This window comes from Felis catus, chromosome A2, assembly GCF_018350175.1.
Source record: "Felis catus isolate Fca126 chromosome A2, F.catus_Fca126_mat1.0, whole genome shotgun sequence".
NCBI lineage: Eukaryota > Metazoa > Chordata > Mammalia > Carnivora > Felidae > Felis > Felis catus.
The window spans coordinates 111,867,594-111,895,549 of NC_058369.1; the positions used below are offsets into that span (position 1 = coordinate 111,867,594).

The 27,956-nt window shown below is 38.3% G+C and overlaps 1 long non-coding RNA gene and 1 pseudogene across 1 annotated transcript in view; one reads left to right on the plus strand and one right to left on the minus strand.

Annotated features, from left to right (window-relative positions):
- Nucleotides 1-7,553: 7,553 nt before the first annotated feature.
- LOC123383980 lies at nucleotides 7,554-8,877 on the minus strand (annotated as a pseudogene).
- Nucleotides 8,878-20,862: 11,985 nt separating this feature from the next.
- The window catches only part of LOC123383897, a 98,020-nt gene continuing 90,926 nt past the window's right edge, over nucleotides 20,863-27,956 (plus strand). The window contains exon 1 of the long non-coding RNA XR_006594258.1: nucleotides 20,863-22,922. This is a non-coding gene — a long non-coding RNA (uncharacterized LOC123383897). The remainder of the gene's footprint in view (nucleotides 22,923-27,956) is intronic.

A 27,956-nucleotide genomic window follows, 5' to 3' on the forward strand; every position in this document is an offset into this window, starting at 1 on the left:
AATTTATATTCTTGAAAGATGTTAATGAAAATGAGATTCTTGATTATGATTGCCTGTTGATTTTTACCCAACCTCTTTCAAAGAGCAGACTGAAAAATAAGAAAAAATGAATTGAAATTTCAACAGTGGCTAAAGAATAAGTAAATGGGAGGATTAATTTGATTTGTAGTTGTTAAATGTTTCTCATAACTTTTCTCTTAAAATTTTTAAAAAATGTTTATTTATTTTTGAGAGAAAGAGAGACAGAGTGCCAGCTGGGGAGGGGCAGAGACTCTTTCCAAAGCAGTCTTCAGGCTCTGAGTTGTCAGGACAGAGCCCTACATGGGGCTCAAACTCATGCCATGAGATCATGACCTGAGCCAAAGTCGAAAGTTTAACCAACTGAGCCACCTAGGTGCCCCATAACATTTCTGTTTTTTTTGGTTTTTTTTTGTTTTTTTTTTTAATTTTTTTTTCAACGTTTATTTATTTTTTTTGGGACAGAGAGAGACAGAGCATGAACGGGGGAGGGGCAGAGAGAGAGGGAGACACAGAATCAGAAACAGGCTCCAGGCTCCGAGCCATCAGCCCAGAGCCTGACGCGGGGCTCGAACTCACAGACCGCGAGATCGTGACCTGGCTGAAGTCGGACGCTTAACCGACTGCGCCACCCAGGCGCCCCAACATTTCTGTTTTAAATGCCAACATAAGTGGATTAAATACCTCGTCTTGTGAGAATCTAGTTTGGCAATAAAATACATTAGGACACTTACTGAAGGGAAACATGACAGATATTTAGAAGTAAAATTTAATACAATAGGTGTAAAAAGCTATCATGGGAATCTAAAGAGGCACTTCTCTTGGATTTTTTGGATTTTATGAAAGGGGATGAATATTTCAACAATCTTATCACAAAAGAAAATTAATGAAATTAGGGACTGTAGCAGAATTAATGAAACACTACACAGGATGGGGTTGAAATATTAATATTAAAATATTAGGAAACATAAAAATATCTTAATAGGTATGCCTGTAGCAATAATTTAAAAATACCTCTCTCTTAATTTTAATCATAACATCCCAAGAAAACACTTCTGTTTATACCACAATAATCTGAGTTTATCCTTTAAGGTTCTAATCATGGTGACACAAATGTTAAAATCTAAATTATAATGACTGACTCTATTTTTTGTTTATAAATATAATGATAGAATAGAAATAAGTGAAATTGTTTTTCTCTGTTTATTTTGAAACATCTACTCTTTTTAAAATGCTTTTGTGGATATTTGGTTTCACAGTAAATATACACAGTAAATGTAGTAAATTTATAAAAATGATTTAAAACATTTCATCCCTTTGGAAGGAACCATTAAACCTCAAGAAACTTATTCATTTTATTAAAATATTTACAAATGGAATAACTGCCTTTTCTGCCATTTGGAAGCTCCAGGAAAATTTTCAGGAAATGTAAAAGGAAATAAATTCTAGGGTTTGTTTATATTTAGAGTTAAGAAATTCTTGCTTACATTCAAACTAACTGCTTGCTATTCTACTTATAATCCTGAGTTCAAATGAAAGTAAGGGCTCCTCAGGATGCTGTAGTTCAGGGATTGGCAAACTTTCTTTAATTGGCAAAATAGTAATTTAGGCTTTTTGCAAGTCATAGAATCTCTGCTGAACTACTCAGTTTTGATTTTGTAGTATAAAAGTAGCCATAGACCATATGTAAATGAAAAAGAATGGCTGCGTTCTCTAAAACTTTATTTCCAACATCAGGCAGTGGGCAGGATTTAACCCTTGAAATGTAGTTTGCTGACTCTGCCCTATTTAATAAGCCTATCTTCACATTCCTTGGGATACTTATTAGGGGGACTTGCTAAGATAAGACACTCAAACATATAAGCGAATATTAAGTTGTTGAGCATGTATCTTGTTTACACGTGTATATGTGTGTTGGACACATCACACATATGTGTGATGGACAAGGAATGGAAAAATGCTCCTGAAGTGAAGCAACTGAATCTGTAGGTACTGTCTTTGAAATTACACTGAGGTGTTAGAGTAACAAGGAGAGGTTCTGCATGGGAGGCATACACCAAGCTAACATTACCATTGCAGAGACTCAAGGCTTATTTATAGTCACTGAAAACAAATACCAAATATGATGATATGCTCTTTAAAATATTAGTATTACTAGGTTTTGGGTGAATTACACTTAAGTAGGAATAAGTAAAGAAGAGGCAAAATTCCCGGAAAGCAGTCTTTTACTTTGTGAAGTGCTTCTAATTGTCAAAATCCATTCAATGAAGGCAGTTGCTTCAAGAGGCTTATTTATCATTTCCCTCTTATTTCCACCTAAACCACTCTTTCCCCCTCATAATTGTGGCAGAAACTGCTCAGCATTCCCTGGCATCTACTTATCCTTTTTCCTTTTAGTAACAGACCTACCCACACATATGTTAGTTGGGCCCATTTCTGACCCACTGCATTTTAGCTGGGCATATGTCTAGCCCACGACAGTGAAATCAATGAGACATAATATGTGCAAGTTCAAGTTGGTCTTTGGAAATGAAATTGCTTGCCTCCCACTTGGCTCTTTGCTCTCTTCTGGCAGCGAGTTAGCGCTGACCATGCAGACAAGGACAACACACTATGGCAAGGACTGAAAGACTTTTTCTATATAGCGCCAGATAGTACCTGTTTCAGGTTTGTACAATCTCTGTCATAACTACTAAACTCTACCATTGTAAGATGAAAACATGGGGTGCCTGGGTGGCTCAGTCGGTTAGACGTCCGACTTCAGCTCGGGTCATGATCTCACAGTACGTGAGTTTGAGCCCCGCATCGGGCTCTGTGCTGACAGCTCAGAGCCTGGAGCCTGCTTCAAATTCTGTTTCCCTCTCTCTCTGCTCCTCCCCTGCTCATGCTCTGTCTCTCCTTCAAAAATAAATAAAAACATTTAAAAAAAGATGAAAACAGCTACAGAAAATATATAAATGAATGGGTATAGCAGAGTTCCAATAGAATGTTATTTAAAAAGAAGGTGGTAGGCAGAATTTGATTCTCAGGCTGTAGTTTATTGAATCCTGCCCTATGTGATGGCAGAACAACAGAAAGTTGGAACTTGGCATGATATAATGGAGTAGAGCTGTACCTCTCAAATTCAGATTAATATATGAGAAAAAATATTCTCCCAGTGTATCTCAGATCTCTTTACTTTGTGGTGTCTTTTCTACTGGTACCTGAAAAAAAACCAGTCAATGATTTGAAGGATTAAACAGATAGATGCACTACTTTAGATCTGTTTTTACAGTGTCACTTATAAAACTGGCTTACAGTCAGATATTAAATCCTTTTTTTTTTTGTCTCAGGTTTTTCTTTTTCACACGAAATAGTTCCATTTCAGTTATCTTTTGGAATAAATCTATTTTACAAATTTCACTTATACTAGTTATTACATTGGTTGTTGTTTGAACCGTCTCCAAAGTCTTTCTTTTTGAAAAACATGTGGAAAACTAAAGTGGTATGAAGAAAAAGATCCCTCAGGATGTTATAAACCTACCCCCAAATAATTTCCTTTTTAATCTCATTTCCTATACTATATTTTGGCACATTATTTTTAAATGTGACTTTCTTTTGTAATAAACATTGTAGGTTTGACAGTTATCCTCAAGTCCATAAATTCCTTGTAGACTTGGATATTGGACAGTATATGTGTGACTTTGCAATTTAATAATTTTTCAAAAGTTTTTTTCCATTATACTATTCATTTACAATATGGGGAAAATATTAGTATTAAGTTGAGACATATGTAACTTCCAAAAATCTAACCATTTTTGACCTAAAAAAGTGGGCAACTTAATCGGTTTAACTTAACATATTCACAAACACTCCTACTTAATAAGAAAATGGAACTATATTTAAAATAATATTATACATGAATGTACTACGTGCATCAATATATTTAAATTATAACCTGTTATTCTATTGTACAGCAAATGCATTGCACAGTAAATTAAAAAATACACAATACAAGTTTTTTCAACAAATTTTTATTGAATGCCTATGATGTGCCTGATCCTTGTGGGGTTGATCTAGGAATTTGGTGTATATCAGTAAACAAGGTAGGAGACACACAAAAAAATGTTATGGTATTGAGAGTGGTAAGTAATATGGAAAAAAGTTGGTTAGTATAAATACGATCACGAATACTGAAAGTTGCTATTTTAAATAGAGTTATCATGTAACAGTCTAATTGAAAAGTGTAATTTGAATAAATGCTTGAAGGTAGCAGGGAGGTAGTTAGTTGCATATCAAGTGAGAGTGTTTCAGAGTCATTTGAGAGAACATTTCAGAGAAGATAAAGTGGAAGAATGACTGAGATACTGGAGGAACATCACAGAGGCCACCAGACCGAAAGAACTGAAGGAAGAATACTAGAAGATGAGTCAGTAAGGTAGTATGGGGCAAGGTTGTATTATGTAGGGCCTTTTTTCACCTTGGTTTTTACTTTGAATATGATGAGGATCCACTGGAGCCTTCTGAAGATTTACTTACTGTTTAAAATCATCCCTTTGGCTAATGTGTTCAGAATAAATTTGATGGGGAACAAGAGAGAGATAGGGGGACCTGACCAGAGGTCAGGTCTTTTGGTAACCTGTTGGTAGCAGTTGCTGTGACATACAGTGGTTATATCTGGGATATATTTTGAGGAGTATTCAACAAGATTTGCTTATGCTTGTATGTGGCATTTGAAGAAAAAGGAGTCAAGGGCAATCCCAAGGTTTTGGCCTGAGCAACTGGAAAGAAAGTGTGTGATCAACTGAAAGGAGAAAGATCCCAGGAAGAGCAGATGTGGGGGAGGGTGAAGATCAGGAGTTCAGCTCTGAACATCTTAATATATTTATTAACAGTCAAGTGGGGACACTGAGTAAGCTTCTTTCTATCTCTCTTGGGGTAAACGTTATCACTATGTCTTAAAAGGCACCATTTTACATGAAACACTATTTTCCCACCCCCTACCCGTGAGAACTCATCTCTTATTTTCCTCCTCCCTCACTCAGCTTTGGCTATGCTGGTCTCTTTGCTATTCCTCAAACATGTAGGCACAATATCTATACTAGTGTCTTTACATTTCTGTTGCCTATGACTGCAATATTCATCTGTTAGATATCCACCTCGCTCACTCCCTTTCTTCCTTCAGGTCCTGGATGGTGCTGGCTTATCAGGGAAGCACCCCTGACCATCCTATATAAACTAGTGCTCCCTCTGCCTTGCACTCCCTAACTTGCTTTATCTTTCTCCAAAGCACACACAAAACATCTGGCACGGTATATATTTGTTTCTTCCCTTGTGTAATTTTGGTTTCCCTTATTAGAATTTGAAAACAAATGGTGACCATGGAAGTACACTGATTGGATTTCTCTTTCAAGTGCAAAGATTGCAATGAGCCAACGGGCTCCATCCTCGGTGCCTTAGGAGTCACTGTAGCATTCAAGTATATTCAGCATGTACTCTTTCTAGTCAGCCTCAGCAAAAAAGGAGTACCAGAGGTTGGCCATTTGTGCCTAACATGAGACTTTTTAATAGATCATATTTGCTCCAGAATTCCCTATTACGTTTGCTGATTTTTTTTTCAGGTTTGCATCATAGTATGAGGTTTTCCTGTGTAGTCTTCATTCCTCCTCTTTCTTTTTTCTTTCACAGATGTCAGATTAGTATTCTAGTCTCAAGCTTTTCCCAGCTCAATTCTGTTTTCTCCTCCTTTATCTTTCACAGGAGTTACCTATGAGTAATGGAGGGGAGTTACTCCTCCCAAGAAACTAGAAAACAACCATAAAAACCTTACCATTTTGCAATAAGAATAATAGTTATTGAATACTTACTATATATTAAGTGCTGTGCATGTATTATTTCATTTAATACAACAATCTTATGCAGAAGATTCTCTTATTTCCCATTTTTAAAAGGAGTCTCAAAATGAAGGAGTTCACAAATGTGTAAATGCTCCTGTTGGGATTCAAAGTCGGAACCCAGGGGGTTTGATTACCAAGTTACAATGCTTCCCACTAACTCATGCCTTCATCTTTCTGAAAACAGCACCTGGCAGAGTCTAACATAGTATTTCTTCAATAATTTTCAGTCTATGGAATTTGAATATTCAATTTTATTTGCATTGAGTTTGGAAGCCTTTTATCACCTTTTTTTTTTTCTTCAATGAAGAATATTGTATTAGGTTAACTAGATATTTTTTATTAAATAACTTTGTTTAAGTAAAGATACCAACAGTATCATTTAGATTTATTTCTGTCCCATATTGTCTCTTCTAAATTTAAGTGATTTACTTAAGCTTTAAAATGCTGGCTGTTTCAAAACAAACAAAGTGGAACTTTGAAGTGAAATGGTTCCTAGCCATCTTTCTGCTTCTTGACTCACCAGCCTTCCTTGGGCAGGGTTTTTTGGTTCTCCTGCCACTGTCTTTAGCCTCTTTGTGGCTTCTTATAGCTATCATTTGAGGATTATGGAATCTCCATATTGGTTAGTATCATGGATGGAGAAAACCATCATCATGGTGGAAGCCATTACTGTGATTATCTCTGTGGGTCCTGAAAGATGATGAGCCTCCAGAGCGGTCTTACAAGTGTTGCTCTATGTCAAGAGAAAAATCCTAACTTTTAAAACAAATTTATTTTTAATCCCATCCCAGTGGCAATGATATCACATCAGTCATCTTATTTGGCAAAATGGCTTGTTACACACTTTTGTTACCCACTTTCTAGATCTCTTTGAATACATTCCCTCAGGATTTCACACAGTTCTCAGATCCAAATTTGAGTCTATCCCACCTCTGTCTTTTAGAGCCACACGGGCTCACTCACATACTATTAATGCAAATAACTTCATTAGTTTTAAATTTTTTTAATGGTTTTTCCTTTTGAGAGAGAGCGTGTGTGCGGGGGGGGGGGGGGGAGAGAGAGAGAGAGAGAGAGAGAGAGAGAGAGAGAGAGAGAGAGAGAGAGAGAGAGAGAGAGAGAATATGAATGGGTAAAGAGCAGAGAAAGGGAGAACCAGAATCCAAAGTAGGGTCCAGGCTCAGAGCTGTCAGCACATCACAGGACTGGAACTCACCAACTGGGAGATCATGATCTGAACCAAAGTGGGAGGCTTAATGGACTGAGCTACCCAGGTGCCCTAACGTAAAGGACGTTAAAAATTAAGTTGCCACACCTGTGGCCATGTGGATAGCTCTATTCTCAAGTCTCCTTAAAATTTATCTCACAAATGTATGCAGTCCCAGTTTATCTATTTCTCAAGGCTTTAAAATTTAGTCTCTGTTACTCCTACTTGGATTTATGATTATGCACCATGATTTGATCTGTTATTTTTCTCCGTGGGCAGTTGACTTTGAAGTGGCTCTTGGGACTGTTATCTCCAGATTGGTTATCTTCAGTTGGAATCCACCAGGAAGTAGATGATACACTTCTTTCAATTCATTACAAGGTACAGTTATAATATGGGAGACAATTGAAAATCGCAGGGAAGATCAGATACTATAGTTAAATTAAGATGTTAGAGAAAAAAGATCAAGTGGTTTTTAAAGTTTCTGACAATTTATCTGTACTTTATAGGTAAAAAAAAAAATTTGCATGATTTGTTTTGTTCCAACTGTAGTTCACAGTGTGGTGACTTTGACCTTGTTTGGGTATCAGGTTTGAACTTGGCATGCTATGGGTAGTATGGAAAATATGAGCTGGTTCAGTGTTGCCCTTGGAATAAAGAAAACGACATAGCAAGCAATACCATATGTTGTTAGCCACTGTCGATTCGTTTTTTCTTATCCGAGAAGAAATATCACAAACACACAGTATTACAATGGACGGGGCCTTAGACTTTTTCAGGGTTCCATATTGTGCCTTTTTCTTTCTACTCATGTTGCTTTGGTCTTCTTGCCATATTTCTACTGACTTTTAGATCTCATGCTTTTCCATTAGGCCATAGGCTCTATCATCACTGACACTATAATATTAAAATAAAAAGGGCCCACTTTAAAACTTTGGAAGTCACGATCCCACTTGCCCGTGGGCAGCACGGCCAGGACGCCCGCGCATGCCCTCTTTCTTGCTCTGGTCTTGGCGCTGCTAGCGGAAAGGAGCGGAGCGCGCGCGGGTGGGAAGAGCTCCTCGTCCACCAGGAAGGCGCTGTTCGCACTGGGTAGGTAGGCCAAGTTGAGGCAGATGGGAAGCTGGGCGGGGCTGCCGACCCAGTTGGGTTTCGAGTGGCCGTTCTGGGACTGAGGACTTTCTGGACAGGGGTGCCCGACCTCCCTTGTCATTGTGCTTGCTTCGGACGCTGAGCGGTCTACTGGCTCGGTAGGCACCCGCCAACCCCTTGATTTTGGCACTGGGGGCGGAAGTGCCGGGGTTGAGGCGGGCCAGGGACTTCCGGTTACGACTGAGGCCTTCTGTTAGCCGAGCCTGCTCCGGCGGCGGCGGCGGCGGCAGCGCCGCCACCATCACTTGGAGGTCCACCCAACAAATGTGGGAGGGGTGGGCAGTGGGGTGGGGGGGAAACTTGAGTTGTCAGCGGGTCGCGGCGAGGGACCCCACAGCCCTACGTGTGGTCGGCCGAGTCTGCGGCGCCGGGGGCAGCGGGCAGGGGGCCAGAGAGGAGCCGGGTGGGCGGGGACTCGCTGATGGGCGTGGGCGGTGCTTCCTCGGTCCCGGGGCATCGGTCCCGGGGCCTTGCTCTAGGGACTAGGCGGTGGAGCTTCCGGGAGACGCAGGTGCTAGCCTCAAGGGCCGGGCCTTGCTTGCTGTGATCAAACTCGCTGGGCGAAAGGGGCTGAGCGCCGCCCCAGCCTAGGGCCGGGCAACAGGAGAATCTGCCGTCCTTACGCATGGTGGTGGGTGGTGGCGGCAGCACCTCCCGGAAGGATTTGGACAAGGACTTGTCCACCTCGGTGGAGTCTGGGGAGCCCACCTGGGCGGGCAGTGAGGGAGTGGTCACCGTACGATACAAGGCTGTTGAGCACTTAACTATATCTCAGGCTCTATGCATGTGCTGTTTACCTCTTGTCGTTTCTCATCCAAGGTATGAATTCATTCCAGATTAAGTATTTCTCTTCGTGTGTCTCCCAAGACATTTTGTTGCATTTAAACAATCAGTTTTAGTTTTCATCATGAATACCCAGGGGGAGCAGTTCTTTTTCTGATAGGATATGGCAATGAATAATACCCAAGTAAAACAGTGGATTAGTTATTTTACCTCAGTAAAATATTGGCCTGGAATGTTACAATTCAGGGTTCTCTAAGGAGAGAAAGTTGGTTTTGATGAATGTTGGAATCATCGTGGCATGAAGTTGTACATTTACATGCTAAAATATGCCATCTTTGGGTTCTTAATTTATTTAAAGTTATGAAAAATTAAAGTTCATAGAGTGCTATTAGAGTCTTGAAGAAATCAACTGAGACTTTATAGTAACAGTAATTACAAAGAAAACACTAGCATTTAGCACAAGGCCTCTCTCTAGTCCTCATCTTACCTCACAAGGAGAAGTAATTTCTGGTGCAGATTCTAGGACATTTTATTGGATCATAGTCATAGTGGTTAGGGCTTGCACAGAAGGAACTTCTCATCTGGGAATTTTATTCTTTGTTCAACTGCTCTTCATTACATTGTGTGGATGTAGTGAAAGTGCTGGAGTGCTCACATGTCACCCTGCCTCTGATTTCACTCTCCTTTCTGACTCTCTGGGTCTTATTTTTCCTCTGAAACTGGGGATGTGTACTTTAGACAGGCCTTAATAAACAGAGATCAGAAAAATACAAAGCTTGTTTTGTGTTAAGGACAGTGATTCTTGCTCGATCTATACACCTCCTATCTCAAAATGACCTGCTTGCTAAAAGACAGATTTCTGGACCCACTCTTGAGTTGCGGAATCACAGTATCTGGTGGTAGACAGAGGTTTCCCTACCCAGCATATTGTTATGTATGCTAAAGATTTTCATTCCTGGGTTAAGTCTAATAGCTGTTCTCAATCCTGTCTGCATATTGGAATTGCTATGAATTGAAAACTATTGATAGTGTGATAATATTCAAGAGAAATGAGCACTTAAAGTGAATTCCCCAAGTGACTCTAAAGCACTTACAGTTGAATTCATGGGTTGGGAAAGCAATATTGCCTAAATAGTGAAGTCTTACGTTGATTTTGTCTTCTTTCTGACCTCATGTTATGTGGGCTTAATCAGAGTTAGATTCCTATAGACTCAGTTCAGTCAGCACTTCCAACAAGAAGGAAGATGAGATGCATTTAGAATCAATAATAACAACTGGAATATTTGTGTTGTGTTATTAGCCTATGAATAAAAATGTGATCATCTTGAAGCCAAGTTAAATTTTGTACTAAAAAATGGAATAGGTTTTTTAGTAGTAACAACAACTAACATTTAATATTTTTTATTTTTCAATTGAAGTATGGTTGAAATACAATGTTGTATTAGTTTCAGGTGTACAACATAGTTCTTTGACAATTCTATACATGAAGCTTTGCTCACCATGATGAGTGTAGTTACCATCCATCACCATACAACATTATCACAGTATTATTGTCTATATTCCCTATGCTGTATTTTTCATTCCATGTGACTTATTTTATAACGGAGTTTGTACCTCTTAATACCCTTCACCTATTTTGCCCATTCCCTCAACCCCTTCCCTCTGGCAATCACCAGTTTTTTTGGAATTATGATTCCATTTCTGTTTTTGTTTGCTTTGTGTTTTAGATTCCATATGTAAGAAATCATATGGTATCTATCTTTATCTGTCTGACTTATTCACTTAGCATAGTACCCTCTGGTTCATTCATATTGTCACAAGTGGCAAGATACCGTTATTTTTTATGCCTGAGTAACATTCCATTGTATATATTTACCACATCTTCTTTATCCATTCATCTGTCTATGAACATCAAAGATCCCCTGAGTTTTGAAAGATCATGATAAAAGTAGCACTTAAATTGAAAAGAAAAATTCTTTACATCCATCTTATCTATTTTGAAAGTGATGGAAATCTGATGCTTAAAGGCCTGGTTACCACACGTGATGCTGAGTGTTATCACTTTTATATTGCTAAGACGTATTCAAAACTCAGGTTAATGTGCTGTTTGTGTATCAGGACATCTCCTAAATGACTTCCTGGGGTATGGTGAGTCATATATTAATGGCATCTAGCTCAACCATCAGACATAGTGTGATAAAGGATGTATATTTACCTGTACAGTTACTGAATTGTCATTTTTAATTTGAAGTCTGTGGTGATAATAATTTTATTGAACCTGAGCATTTGTTTCATTGATGTGATGTAGTATTTTGGTTTTGAAAATAGTAATTATAATTTAGACTGAGGGAAAAAAATCACTAGTTGTTTTATAATGGTGATTTTTGAATCAAATAGTCAAATCTCAAATTTTATTTTATTTTTTTAAGCTTATTTATTTTGAGAGAGAGAGAGAACACAAGTAGGGGAGGGGCAGGGAGAGAGGGAGAGAGAGAAAGAGAGAGAGGGAGAGAGTCCCAAGCAGGCTCCTCACTGTCAGCCCAGAGCCAGATGTGGGGCTTGAACTCATGAACCTATGAGACCACCACCTGAGTTAAAATCAAGAGTTGGACACTTAAATGACTGAGCCTCCTGGGTGGTCCCCAAACCTCAAATTTTAGTACACAACATATTTTCTTCACAAAAGAGATCAGTTTCTTAAGGATATTTGCCCTAAAGGAAAGGGGAAATGGACATGCATCAGTCTATTGTCGTTTGCCTTCATAGATAAATAATGAGAGTCATTAAGATGTTAATTTGTTTTATTTGACTATTAATCATTTTATTACCATTAATCTATAAATGCTAAAGCAGTTTAGGGTATAAATCAATGGATGGATGGGATTTTTATAATTAAGATGCTAAGCTTAATCAGAATCATGTAGTTGGAAATAATGCTAAATATAGTCAGAAATGCTTTGCATAATATAGAAAATATTACAAAGTGGTATGGTAAAGATACTTAAAATACATAAAACATTTTGGGGGCTAAGCAGTATTTTAGGTGTGTAAGATAATCATTTATAAATATGGCAGAATTGAGAAATGAGATTGCTTTAATGAGTGTGAATAAATTGTGAGGCTTTAAGACTAAAGAGATTTTTGTTCTGATTTCTTTCCCATTTTAGCAAATCAGTCTAAATCCTATATTGGTTTGATTCAATATCTGTAGCTGTCTTCAAATGTCCTTGAAATTCATCCTCATCTCTTTTAATACACGGGCTGTCTTATTACCAACCTAAAGAACTTCTCCGACACTCCTCCACAAAAAACCTTCAATTTGCTCAATATTTAATTTTGTGATTCATATAATATGAACTCCATTCATTATCATTAAAGACTCCCCAGACTCTCTGTTTTCTAATGTACCACTAAACCTCACATGCTCTCTCTTAACCATGTCAGAAATATGCTTCCTTTGTTCCTGATTATTTGCCTTTGGTCACAGTACACTCTTAACCTCTCATCCACAGCCCTGACTTTATTCATATATCTGTTCAAAGTGTTTCACATTTCCTTACTGGTTTCTGAATATCTTACCCCACTATAATGTTTTTTGTTTTTTTTTTGTTTTTTGTTTTTTGTTTTTTTTTACTCTGTCACTAAAAGTAACTCTTTAAAAATTGCAAATCTAATCACAACTATCCTGTTTACAGCCTCTCAGTGACTTCAGTTATTCTTAGGATATAATTAGAAATCCATTATATGCCTTAGAAGGTCTTCAGTAATCTCATTTCTCTCATCCTCTCTAGACTCATCTCTTACCTTTTTACTTTATTCTACACATTTTTGGCTTCTTTGAATTCCTGTGATAGGACATAGTTATTCTCCAACCCCTTTGGCCTGGTATTTTCTCCACACCCTTGGTACCACATCCTTCTGGTTTTTTGTTTTGTTTTGCTTCCATTTCTCCAGGTAGGAAGTAATTACAGAGATTGTATAGTTAGTGCTTTTAAAAAATAAATAACAGACGGGCACCTGGGAGGCTCAGTTGGCTGAGTGTCCAACTTTTGATTTTGACTCAGGTCATGATCTCATGGCTGTGGGATCAAACCCCACATTGGGCTCCATGCTGAGAATGGAGCCTGCTTGGGATTCTCTTTCTCCCTTTCCCTGCCCCTTCTGCATGTGTGTTCTCTCTCTCTCTCTCTCTCTCTCTCTCTTTCTCTCTCTCTCTCTCTCTTTCTCTCTCTCTCTCTCTCCCTCTCTCTCTCTCCCTCTCTCTCTTTCTCCCTCTGTCTCAAAATAAATAAACATGAAAAAAAAAGAATAGAGGACCTTTGGGCAAGGTGGAAAAATAGGAACTGAATTTACTCTGCTGCTTAAAACGGAAAAAAATTAGACAAAATATATGTAAAACATCTCAGGAGGTAGGATTTTCAAACAATCCTAAAAATCTCTATCACAAAACTTATGATTGTAACTTTGGCCACCTAACTATCTACATGTATTTCTTCAGTGACACCACATCAATAAATTTCATTTTTTGTATATTGAGATAAATCAAATTTTCAGAATGGATCTTGGGCTTATGTAAAGCCTAAAACTATAAGACTTCAGAAAAAAACAGGAGAAAATCCTTGTGATCTTGAGTTAGGCAAAAATTTCTGAGATTTGATTCCAAAAACATGATTCATAAAAATACTAAATTGATGACTTGAACTTCATCAAAAGTAAAACTTTTGATTTTCAAGAGACATTCTTTTTTTTAAAATTTAAAAAAAAAATTTTTTTTTCAACGTTTTTTATTTATTTTTGGGACAGAGAGAGACAGAGCATGAACGGGGGAGGGGCAGAGAGAGAGGGAGACACAGAATCGGAAACAGGCTCCAGGCTCTGAGCCATCAGCCCAGAGCCCGACGTGGGGCTCGAACTCCCAGACCGCGAAATCGTGACCTGGCTGAAGTCGGACGCCCAACCGACTGCGCCACCCAGGCGCCCCCAAGAGACATTCTTAAGAGACAGAAAAGACCAGCCAAAAGCTAGGAGAAACTATTTACAAATTTGTATATTTGAATACATAGGAAGTATATTTAGAATATATTAAAAATACTTTCAGAACTCAGTTATAAGAAAACAATCTACACAAAAAACTAGGAAAAATTTTGGACACTTTAATAAAGCAAATATATTCATGATGAGAAGCACAAGAAAAGAGGTTCAACGTTATTAGTCAATAAATACAAATTAAAACCACAATAAGATACCACTGTATACCTATCAGAAAGGATAAATTAAAAAGACTAAAGTTTGGAGAAACTAGAACTCTTATATTCTGCTAGCTGTAATGTAAAATGATATGACTACTTTGTAAGACAATTTAGCAGTTTCTTAGAAATTTAAACATACACTTACCATATGGTCCAACTATTCAGTCTTAGGTATTTATCCAAGAGAAATGAAAGCATAGGTATTGCACATGAATATTCATAACAGCTTTACTTTAATAGCCTCAAAATGAGAACAGTCCATATCTTTTTTTTTTTTTTTAAACGTTTATTTATTTTTGAGACAGAGAGAGAGCATGAACGGGGGAGGGGCAGAGAGAGAGGGAGATACAGAATCTGAAACAGGCTCCAGGCTCTGAGCTGTCAGCACAGAGCCCGACGCGGGGCTTGAACCCACGAACTGTGAGATCGTGACCTGAGCTGAAGTCGGACGCTTAGCCGACTGAGCCACCCAGGCACCCCACAACACTCCCTTTTTAATGAACCAGTTTTTCTTATGGGTTTCCAAATGGTTTTTCCCATTTAAGCCCCTGTCAGCAGTGACCATGTCATATGGCATCTGAAACAGAGTCAGAAAAGAGGGATTTTATACCTTACTACCCACATGATCACAGGTAGATAATAATCAGATTAATTCTTCAAAACTTTCTCAGCTGACCAACAGATATTTTCTTTTTTTTTTTTATATGAAATTTATTGACAAATTGGTTTCCATACAACACCCAGTGCTCATCCCAAAAGGTGCCCTCCTCAATACCCATCACCCACCCTCTCCTCCCTCCCACCCCCCATCAACCCTCAGTTTGTTCTCAGTTTTTAACAGTCTCTTATGCTTTGGCTCTCTCCCACTCTAACCTCTTTTTTTTTTTTTTCCTTCCCCTCCCCCATGGGTTCCTGTTAAGTTTCTCAGGATCCACATAAGAGTGAAACCATATGGTATCTGTCTTTCTCTGTATGGCTTATTTCACTTAGCATCACACTATCCAGTTCCATCCACGTTGCTACAAAAGGCCATATTTCATTTTTTCTCATTGCCACGTAATATTCCATTGTGTATATAAACCACAATTTCTTTATCCATTCATCAGTTGATGGACATTTAGGCTCTTTCCATAATTTGGCTATTGTTGAGAGTGCTGCTATGAACATTGGGGTACAAGTGGCCCTATGCATCAGTACTCCTGTATCCCTTGGATAAATTCCTAGCAGTGCTATTGCTGGGTCATAGGGTAGGTCTATTTTTAATTTTCTGAGGAACCTCCACACTGCTTTCCAGAGCGGCTGCACCAATTTGCATTCCCACCAACAGTGCAAGAGGGTTCCCGTTTCTCCATATCCTCTCCAGCATCTATAGTCTCCTGATTTGTTCCTTTTGGCCACTCTGACTGGCGTGAGGTGATACCTGAGTGTGGTTTTGATTTGTATTTCCCTGATAAGGAGCGACGCTGAACATCTTTTCATGTGCCTGTGGGCCATCCGGATGTCTTCTTTAGAGAAGTGTCTATTCATGTTTTCTGCCCATTTCTTCACTGGGTTATTTGTTTTTCGGGTGTGGAGTTTGGCGAGCTCTTTATAGATTTTGGATACTAGCCCTTTGTCCGATATGTCATTTGCGAATATCTTTTCCCATTCCGTTGGTTGCCTTTTAGTTTTGTTGGTTGTTTCCTTTGCTGTGCAGAAGCTTTTTATCTTCATAAGGTCCCAGTAATTCACTTTTTCTTTTAATTCCCTTGCCTTTGGGGATGTGTCGAGTAAGAGATTGCTACGGCTGAGGTCAGAGAGGTCTTTTCCTGCTTTCTCCTCTAAGGTTTTGATGGTTTCCTGTCTCACATTTAGGTCCTTTATCCATTTTGAGTTTATTTTTGTGAATGGTGTGAGAAAGTGGTCTAGTTTCAACCTTCTGCATGTTGCTGTCCAGTTCTCCCAGCACCATTTGTTAAAGAGGCTGTCTTTTTTCCATTGGATGTTCTTTCCTGCTTTGTCAAAGATGAGTTGGCCATACGCTTGTGGATCTAGTTCTGGGGTTTCTATTCTGTTCCATTGGTCTATGTGTCTGTTTTTGTGCCAATACCATGCTGTCTTGATGATGATAGCTTTGTAGTAGAGGCTAAAGTCTGGGATTGTGATGCCTCCTGCTTTGGTCTTCTTCTTCAAAATTACTTTGGCTATTCGGGGCCTTTTGTGGTTCCATATGAATTTTAGGATTGCTTGTTCTAGTTTCGAGAAGAATGCTGGTGCAATTTTGATTGGGATTGCATTGAATGTGTAGATAGCTTTGGGTAGTATTGACATTTTGACAATATTTATTTTTCCAATTCATGAGCAGGGAATGTCTTTCCATTTCTTTATATCTTCTTCAATTTCCTTCACAAGCTTTCTATAGTTTTCAGCATACAGATCTTGTACATCTTTGGTTAGATTTATTCCTAGGTATTTTATGCTTCTTGGTGCAATTGTGAATGGGATCAGTTTCTTTATTTGTCTTTCTGTTGCTTCATTGTTAGTGTATAAGACTGCAACTGATTTCTGTACATTGATTTTGTATCCTGCAACTTTGCTGAATTCCTGTATCAGTTCTAGCAGACTTTTGGTGGAGTCTATTGGATTTTCCATGTATAATATCATGTCATCTGCAAAAAGCGAAAGCTTGACTTCATCTTTGCCAATTTTGATGCCTTTGATTTCCTTTTGTTGTCTGCTTGCTGATGCTAGAACTTCCAGCACTATGTTAAACAGCAGTGGTGAGAGTGGGCATCCTTGTCGTGTTCCTGATCTCAGGGAAAAAGCTCTCAGTTTTTCCCCATTGAGGATGATGTTAGCTGTGGGCTTTTCATAAATGGCTTTTATGATCTTTAAGTATGTTCCTTCTATCCCGACTTTCTCAAGGGTTTTTATTAAGAAAGGGTGCTGGATTTTGTCAAAGGCCTTTTCTGCATCGATTGACAGGATCATATGGTTCTCTTTTTTTTTGTTAATGTGATGTATCACGTTGATTGATTTGCGAATGTTGAACCAGCCCTGCATCCCAGGAATGAATCCCACTTGATCATGGTGAATAATTCTTTTTATATGCCGTTGAATTCGATTTGCTAGTATGTTATTGAGAATTTTTGCATCCATATTCATCAGGGATATTGGCCTGTAGTTCTCTTTTTTTAATGGCTCTCTGTCTGGTTTAGGAATCAAAGTAATACTGGCTTCATAGAATGAGTCTGGAAGTTTTCCTTCCCTTTCTATTTCTTGGAATAGCTTGAGAAGGATAGGTATTATCTCTGCTTTAAACGTCTGGTAGAACTCCCCTGGGAAGCCATCTGGTCCTGGACTCTTATTTGTTGGGAGATTTTTGATAACCGATTCAATTTCTTCGCTGGTTATGGGTCTGTTCAAGCTTTCTATTTCCTCCTGATTGAGTTTTGGAAGAGTGTGGGTGTTCAGGAATTTGTCCATTTCTTCCAGGTTGTCCAATTTGTTGGCATATAATTTTTCATAGTATTCCCTGATAATTGTTTGTATCTCTGAGGGATTGGTTGTAATAATTCCATTTTCATTCATGGTTTTATCTATTTGGGTCATTTCCCTTTTCTTTTTGAGAAGCCTGGCTAGAGGTTTGTCAATTTTGTTTATTTTTTCAAAAAACCAACTCTTGGTTTCGTTGATCTGCTCTACAGTTTTTTTAGATTCTATATTGTTTATTTCTGCTCTGATCTTTATTATTTCTCTTCTTCTGCTGGGTTTAGGCTGCCTTTGCTGTTCTGCTTCTAGTTCCTTTAGGTGTGCTGTTAGATTTTGTATTTGGGATTTTTCTTGTTTCTTGAGATAGGCCTGGATTGCAATGTATTTTCCTCTCAGGACTGCCTTCGCTGCGTCCCAAAGCATTTGGATTGTTGTATTTTCATTTTCGTTTGTTTCCATATATTTTTTAATTTCTTCTCTAATTGCCTGGTTGACCCACTCATTCGTTAGTAGGGTGTTCTTTAACCTCTATGCCTTTGGAGGTTTTCCAGACTTTTTTCTGTGGTTGATTTCAAGCTTCATAGCATTGTGGTCTGAAAGTATGCATGGCATAATTTCAATTCTTGTAAACTTATGAAGGGCTGTTTTGTGACCCAGTATATGATCTATCTTGGAGAATGTTCCATGTGCACTCGAGAAGAAAGTATATTCTGTTGCTTTGGGATGTAGAGTTCTAAATATATCTGTCAAGTCCATCTGATCCAATGTCTCATTCAGGGCCCTTGTTTCTTTATTGACTGTGTGTCTAGATGATCTCTCCATTTCTGTAAGTGGGGTGTTAAAGTCCCCTGCAATGACCACCTTCTTATCAATAAGGTTGCTTATGTTTATGAGTAATTGTTTTATATATTTGGGGGCTCTGGTATTCGGCGCATAGACATTTATAATTGTTAGCTCTTCCTGATGGATAGACCCTGTAACTATTATATAATGTCCTTCTTCATCTCTTGTTACAGCCTTTACTTTAAAGTCTAGTTTGTCTGATATAAGTATGGCTACTCCAGCTTTCTTTTGGCTTCCAGTCGCATGATAAATAGTTCTCCATCCCCTCACTCTCAATCTAAAGGTGTCCTCAGGTCTAAAATGAGTCTCTTGTAGACAGCAAATAGATGGGTCTTGTTTTTTTATCCATTCTGATACCCTATGTCTTTTGGTTGGCGCATTTAATTCATTTACATTCAGTGTTATTATAGAAAGATACGGGTTTAGAGTCATTGTGATGTCTGTATGTTTTATGCTTGTAGTGATGTCTCTGGGACTTTGTCTCACAGGGTCCCACTTAGGATCTCTTGTAGGGCTGGTTTAGTGGTGACAAATTCCTTCAGTTTTTGTTCGTTTGGGAAGACCTTTATCTCTCCTTCTATTCTAAATGACAGACTTGCTGGATAAAGGATTCTCGGCTGCATATTTTTTCTGTCTAGCACCCTGAAAATCTCGTGCCAATTCTTTCTGGCCTGCCAAGTTTCAAAAGAGAGATCAGTCACGAGTCTTATAGGTCTCCCTTTATATGTGAGGGCACGTTTACTCCTTGCTGCTTTCAGAATTTTCTCTTTATCCTTGTATTTTGCCAGTTTCACTATGATATGTCGTGCAGAAGATCGATTCAAGTTACGTCTGAAGGGAGTTCTCTGTGCCTCTTGGATTTCAATGCCTTTTTCCTTCCCCAGTTCAGGGAAGTTCTCAGCTATGATTTCTTCAAGTACCCCTTCAGCACCTTTCCCTCTCTCTTCCTTCTCTGGGATACCAATTATGCGTATATTATTTCTTTTTAGTGTATCACTTAGTTCTCTAATTTTCCCCTCATACTCCTGGATTTTTTTATCTCTCTTTTTCTCAGCTTCCTCTTTTTCCATAACTTTATCTTCTAGTTCACCTATTCTCTCCTCTGCCTCTTCAAGCTGAGCTGTGGTGGTTTCCATTTTGTTATGCATTTCGTTTAAAGCGTTTTTCAGCTCCTCGTGACTGTTCCTTAGTCCCTTGATCTCTGTAGCAAGAGATTCTCTGGTGTCCTGTATACTGTTTTCAAGCCCAGCGATTAATTTTATGACTATTATTCTAAATTCACTTTCTGTTATATTATTTAAATCCTTTTTGATCAGCTCATTAGCTGTTGTTATTTCCTGGAGATTCTTCTGAGGGGAATTCTTCCGCTTGGTCATTTTGGATAGTCCCTGGCGTGGTGAGGACCTGCAGGGCACTTCCCCTGTGCTGTGGTGTGTAACTGGAGTTGGTGGGCGGAGCCACAGTCAGACCTGATGTCTGCCCCCAGCCCACCGCTGGGGCCACAGTCAGACTGGTGTGTGCCTTCTCTTCCCCTCTCCTAGGGGCGGGATTCACTGTGGGGTGGCGTGGCCTGTCTGGGCTACTTGCACACTGCCAGGCTTGTGATGCTGGGGATCTGGCGTATTAGCTGGGGTGGGTAGGCAAGGTGCACGGGGGCAGGAGGGGCAGGCTTAGATCGCTTCTCCTTAGGTGATCCTCTTCAGGAGGGGCCCTGTGGCAGCGGGAGGGAGTCAGATCCGCTGCCGGAGGTTTGGCTCTGCAGAAGCACAGAGTTGGGTGTTTGCGCGGAGTGAGCAAGTTCCCTGGCAGGAACTGGTTCTCTTTGGGATTTTGGCTGGGGGATGGGCGGGGGAGATGGCGCCGGTGAGCGCCTTTGTTCCCCACCAAACTGAGCTCTGTCGTCAGGGGGCTCAGCAGCTCTCCCTCCCTTTGTCCTCCAGCCTTCCCGCTTTCCGAGCAGAGCTTTTAACTTATGACCTCCCAGACGCTAAGTCGCGCTTGTTGTGGGAACACAGTCCGTCAGGCCCCTCCGCTTTTGCCAGCCAGACTCGGGGGCTCTGCTTGGCTGGCGAGCCGCCCCTCCGCCCCGGCTCCCTCCCGCCAGTCCGTGGAGCGCGCACCGCCTCGCCGCCCTTCCTACCCTCTTCAGTGGGCCTCTCGTCTGTGTTTGGCTCCGGCGACTCCCTTCTGCTAATCCTCTGGCGGTTTTCTGGGTTATTTAGGCAGGTGTAGGTGGAATCTAAGTGATCAGCAGGACGCGCGGTGAGCCCAGCGTCCTCCTAAGCCGCCATCTTGCCGCTTCCCCCCGAGAACAGTCCGTATCAACAGATAAATGGGTAAACAAACAATGGTATATCTAAACAATTGGAATACTACTCAGTAATAAAAAGGGATGGATTATTGATACATACTACAACACAGATGGATCTTAAAATAATTATGCTGAGTTAGTGAAGACAGAACAGAGTACATGTTATGATTCCACTTATGTCAATTTTTAGAAAATGTGAACTGACCTATAATAACTGCAAGAAAATCAGTGTTGCCCAGTGAATGAGGGTATATGGTTGGGAGGGAGGACTTAGAAAAGGACATGAAACTTGGTGGTGATGGATATGCTTATTATTTTGATTGCAGTGGTAATTTTACAGACGTATACCTATGTGAAAACTTACCAACTTGTGTTTAAATAGGTGACATTTACTATATATCAGCTACACTTTAATAAGGTTGCTTTTACCAAAAATACCCCAAAACCGAACAAACAAAAAACCCAAAAGAAAACCCACACATATACACAAAATAGAGTTTCCCTAATAGACCAAACTTCCCTTGAGCTCCTTTTTAGCTTTCCAGAGTTGATGAGAGGTGCGATTACTCAGCAGACTGAGTGGTACACACCAAAAAAGTGAGAGTCACAAACCAGTGGGTGTGAAGAATGTGGCTGCCAGTGGCTTGAGAATAGATCTGGGTTCTTGAGGTGTAGACTGGGAATTCCCCAAACCTTAAAAGTTGTTTTATCGGCTTAGGATTCTGGCCCATGGTGTCCAGTTACGCATTTCTTGAAATCAGTCTCCTGGTTTTGTGCCACCAGCAATTCAGTGAGATTGCTCTGTACCCTGTTGTTCAGATTATGTACATAACATTTAAGGTGGGTAGAGTATTGTGAAGTCGAATTTGTAATTGCTTTAATTGATTTTGGTAACTCTGGACAAGGCCTTCATATCATAATTTTAATTAGTATTTTTTAATGGATCTCATGTACTGAGCATGCTTGTAAAAATGTCTTGATTATACTTATCATCTCTATGTAACCTGATGCAATTCTTATCTTAAACTTTGATGAAATTTAGCCTGATTCTATTATTGGAAGCTTAGAAAGCCTTTCTGTGTGATGAGCAATTAAATGTAGGACCAATGGTTTTGGTAAATAGACTACAAAATATGAAAACCACATAACCCCAGTAGTTATATAATACTAAACAAACTTTCTAAAACATATTTTTAGGGCTATACTCAGTACAAGAAAACATGGAATCAGCAGTTTTCTCATGGATTATTTTTTTGATGGCTTAATATTCTGGCCCTTGCATGACTGAAATTATAGTTAGAGTGCACTGGAATTTACATTGCTGTAAAATTCCCCTCCCTTCTTTTGCTGACTGTTGTTATTGATTAATATGATGGTCTATATCTCATGTTAGGAAGACATTTAGTTATTATGTTAAAATATCCAAATGCATTTTTAGACCACATAGAGAAAAATTAATTAGAATTTTTGGACCAAGGAGTAGTATTAGATATGTCTCCCATCAGACATGAAATCAATATGATTATAACATTGCTCATATAGACAGTATTAGTTATTGTCTTCTTAATCAATGAGATTCACCTAACTTTAAATGATTTGGTGGGGCCATTCTGAATAGACAATAACGATTAGTCCTTTTTCTAAGGAGTATCATACATTTCTAAGTGGATTGTTTATATCTGAATGTTTGTTGCTCATCTCAATTCACATTATAAGGTTAAGATGTGGTTTTATTTTATGGTTTAATTTATGCTCACTTATGCTAATTGAGGCTTGGACTAGTAGTTTGTAAGGAGTAAACAGACTATTTTTTTCAGATATTCATATTTTGATCATGGCTTAATTGTACAAATTGTCATTTTTGATATTGCATTGACCTTTTCCAAACATAGCTATTTTGTATAAAGACTTACCTTTTTTTTAAAAAAATCATTTCTGCATCTTCTTCTCTATTTTCTTCAGTTGAGGTGTGGCTTAAACTACCTTTCAGTGGAATAAATACTGTGACCTCTCAGGTAAGACTTCCAGACTTTCTCCATCAAAATCTTTGAATCTTAATAGGTAGAGTCTTATTTCCATATCATTTTGAAGTTTCAGTTGAAACAATTCATTTGTCTCTTGAAGTCTGAAATGATTTTTCAGTTCTTAATTTTATTTAAATATAATTAAAAATTTTAATTAAAAAATGTTTATTTTTGAGAGAGAGAGAGACAGAGACAGAGACAGAGAAATAGAGCATGATAGAGGAAGGGGCATAGAGAGAGGGAGACACAGAATCCAAAGCAGGTTCCAGGCTCTGAGCTGTCAGCCCACACATGGATCTTGAACCCATGAACTGTGAGATCATGACCTGAGCTGAAGTTGGATGCTTAACTGACTGAGCCACCCAGGCACTCCTATAATTAAAAATTTTAAATTACTGTTTTCAACACTTTCTGCTTCTTCCCATCTCTCTGCCTTCCCTAGTTAAATGCTTCACAGCAACACTACCTGAAATAAACACAATGCAAGCCACATAGGTTATTACAAATTTTCTGTACCTGTACCCTATAACGATTTGAGTCTAATCAAGAGACATAAATCACATATAGTTTAATATGAAGAATTATTGAGAAAGAAGAGTAACTATGAAGATATAAGGAAAACTGTAAAAGATACCCTAGACCTGAGGAAGAGTACTCAAGGAAGGATAATCTTGCAAAGGGGGCACTACTCCAAAGTTGAGGTTGCTGAGGGATTGTGTTCTCTAGAAACTTGACTAGGGCAGAGTACCACCAGATGTCCTAAATATCCATACTACTGATGACTGTGCAGCAAGAGCAAGATAAAAACCAAGAGCTCAGCATTCGGAATCAAGTAGAGGCGTCCTCTTCATCCCGCAGCATCTAACACCCTCAGACAAAGTTTGAAAGCATGTGGACTGTAAAGGCAAAATGCTTTAAGAATTCAGTCCCTTGCAGGGTGCCTAGGTGGCTCAGTTGGTTGAGCATCCAACTTTTACTCAGGTCATGATCTCGCTTTTGTGGGTTCGAGCCCTGTATCAGGCTCTTTGCTGACAGCTCAGAGCGTTGGAGCCTGCTTTGGATTTTGTGACTCCCTCTCTGCCCCTCCCTTGCTCATGCTCCGTCCCTGTCTATCTTTTAAAAAAATAAAATAAAACGTTAAAAAAAAAAAAAGAATCCCATCCATTGTTAAGAACAAGTACTGGAGAGTGAATTTTGAGCTCATAGGCAATAAATTGATAATTGACACATAACCACATATAAAATGGGTGAAATTAATTTCAATAATATATTGTATTTAATGCAGTATGTCAAAATAATATCATTTTAACAGTTAATTAAAATATGCATTATTAATGAGATATGTTCCAATCTTTTAGTACTATTTAAGATCCAAAGTATATTTTGTACTTACAGCACATCTCAAATTGGACACTAAATTTTCATTGGGTGTACTTGATCTATATTTAAATTTCATAAAACTTACAGTTGAAAAAGAAGATTTATATACCCAAATTGTTTGAAATATACTTAAAAGTTTTCAAAAAATGTAATTAAGAACCACAAATCATTTTCCTTTAGCATTTACATTCATTTTGACGAAACCGATTCATATTTTTCAGAGGAATTGATATGAACTTAAGGGAAAAACATCAGTTTTAAAAAAATGTTTATTCTGAAAGGGAAAGAGCATGACTAGGGAAGGGGCAGAGAGAGAGAGAGAGAGAGAGAGAGAGGGAGAGAGAGAGAGAGAGAGAGAGAGAATCCCAGAATCCCAAGCAGGCTCTGCACTGTCAGGGCTTGATCCATGAACCATGAGATCATAACCTGAGCTGAAATCAAGAATTGAATGCTTAACTGACTGAGCTACCAAGACGCCCTGGAAGAACATCAGATTTAAACTTGTGTTTAAGTTAATTAAATTCTCTAACTCTTGTGATAATATTGAATTCAAGAATTATAAAATTTAAAATTAACTCTGAATTTATCAATATCAACAAATGTTATTCAAAATTTCTTAGACATTTACAACCAATTTACATAATGCTATCAAAAACAATTAAAATGTTCTGCATATAAATCCATGCTAGAAAAATGTATAAAAGCATTATTGTCGACTATATTATGAAGTTTGAATTTTAACATAAATTCTCACAACTGTCTAAAGTCATAAATAAGCTTTTCCTTTCCTTGTTGATTCAGCTTTACTTCATTCATATGCAGGGTGGTATGGATTATAATTTGATAAGCAAGAAACCCACCTGGCTTTTAAAGAAAATATACTAACTTGAACATAACAAGCAGAGAGTCATCTTATGATGATAAGAGATCTCTGGGTCTTCTATCTTTCATAGACATGAAGCAGACAGAGAAAGTTATTCAGCTGTAAACACAGGCCAGAAGGCAAAGCCAATAGCCATGGTAAATCACTCTCAGGCAACTGATCTGGCTTTAATCAAGGAATTGATGAGTGTTTAGCTGTATTTCTGAGTTGTAATAGATCCTCGATTGCTATGAGCCTTCCTTACCCCTTCCTCCCCTTTTCTCCCTTTTTTTAGAGGTAAAATATACCTCACATAAAATTTACCATCTCACCCATTTTAACTGTACAGTTTAACGGTATTAAATACATTCATATTGTGCAACTATCACCACCATCCAGCTTTAGAACTTGTCTCGTCTTGTAAAACTGAAACACTATACCCATTAAACAATAACTCTTTAATCTCCCTTCCCTCAGCGCATGGCAGCCTCCATTCTACTTTGTGTCTCTATGATTTTTGACTATTCTGAGTACTTCACTTAATTGGAAGAATAAAATATTTGTCTTTTGTAACTGGCATATTTCACTTAGAACAGTGTTCTCTAGGTTCATCCATGTTGTAGCATGTTAGAATCTCCTTCCTGTTTGAGTCTAAATAATATTCCATTGTATTTATATATTATATTTTCTCTATTCATCCATTGATGAGTACTTGAGTTGCTTTCATGTTTAAGCTACTGTAACTAATGCTGCTATGAACATGGATGTACACATATCTCTTAAAGACCTTGCTTTGTATTCTTTTTGGTATATACTTGGAAGTGGAATTACTAGATCATATAGTAATTCTATTTTAAACTTTTTGAGGAACCATCATACTGTTTTCCACAGCAGCTATACATTGTCACCAACAGTGCACAAGGCCAGTTTCTCTACATCCTTGTCAACACTTGTTATTTTTTTGAGTTTTTTTTTGTTTGTTTTTAATGGTAGCTATCCTAAAGTATATGAGGTGGTAGTATCTCATTGTAATTTTCATTTGTCTTTCCCTAATGATTAGCGATGTTAACCATCTTTTCATGTCTTATAGTTCTTTGTGTATTTTCTTTAGCGAAATGTCTATTCAAGTTCTTTGCCTGTTTCCAAATTGGGTTTTTGTTGTTGTTGAGTTTTGGGAGTTATCTATATATTCTGGATATTAATAAATTATCAGATATATGTTTTGTAAATATTATATCCCATTCTGTGGGCTTGCTTTGTAATCTGCTGATAGTGTCTTTAAATGTACATAATTTTTAAATTTTCATGAAGTCTAATTTTCTGTTTTTTATTTTGTTGCCTGTACCTTTGGTGTCATATTCAAGAAATCATTGCCAAATCCAATGCCGTGAAGTTTTTCCCCTGTGTTTTCTTCTAAGAGTTTTATAGGGCAAGGGCTTGCAACAGGGGGGTGGTACAGCAAAAATGGCCACCTGCCTCTTTGTCTACATCTTTGTGATTAGAAGCCGCAGTCAGCAATCAGAGCACAGATCCCTGATATTTGGAAGACAGGGTCCTTTTTACCCACTGTGGTTTTTGGAAACTGTGTATTAGCTGTTCCTGGAATGCCTGCATGGCTGCCTGTTATGTGGCTGGGGAATAGGCACCAGGTTCCTGTTATTGTGCCAAGAGCTGAAATTGACCAAAATTAACCACAGTTGACCTTCTAAGCCTTTTTGTAGATTGCAAACCCTCCTGGTCTCTAGGGTCCCAAAATAGTTGCATCAGACATATTTTGCTAGTGCTATTGTAGTCTAGGTGGGGACACAGGTTCCTGGTGCTTCCTATTCCACTATACTCCCAGAATCCTCTTGGAATTAATATGCCTTTATGATCAATCTCCTAAAGCAGTTGTTTGGACATAGGCCAACCTTAAAATATGCATGTTAACAGAGGCTGTTAACATGGGCTAGAAAAGTGTGAATAGATCTTGGGAGATTTTAGCAAGTTGCCTTTTGGTTCGATATTAAAAATTATTTTGATATGACTGACTTTTATGTGTAATGATGTTATAATAGTTTCCTTTGTCCGATATGACATTTAACCAATAAGTAGTTGTATTTATCAATCTGCAGAATAGAATCTATAATATCTAGTCATGTAAACCTAAAAATAGATGATAGTAATTGGTTCATAATTTGCTTATTTGGTGACAAGGTCTAAATCAAGCATAACTTCTCACTTTGTAGCAAATCATGTCATTGGTCAGGGCAAATTTCCTCTGTTTAAAAAAATCATTTACCCCATTTTATCTTCAATTTCCATCCTATGTTCTCACCCTGTTTGAGAACATCCTACTGTTTGTATTTGTTCTTTTAAAAATTATGTGTATTGTTGTGGGGATTTTTAGCTTACATAAATTGTATCACTATATAGGTCTAATTTTCTTATTTTCTTCTATTTAGCATTACATTTTAAGATCTCTGTTACTTTTTAAATGCCTATTCAATATTTCCCCAAGCCAGACAGTGGTTTATAATAGGCATATGTACACTTTATCTGTCCTCTTCCCAGTGGTGGACTCACAGATCTCCTATTCCTTATTGTTGCAAACAGTGTTTGCATACCTTCTCTTGTGGATTGGATCATAAATTTTATTTAGCATAAAACAGTGCTGTTAAAACTGGATTTGAGATAATCTAACTTCATATATGTAACTCTAAAGACTCACATCCTATGCTTCTCCCTGGGAATTTAAATTAAAGGCCAGAGGAAGAAACCTTTTAGTCCCAAATTAAGGGGCC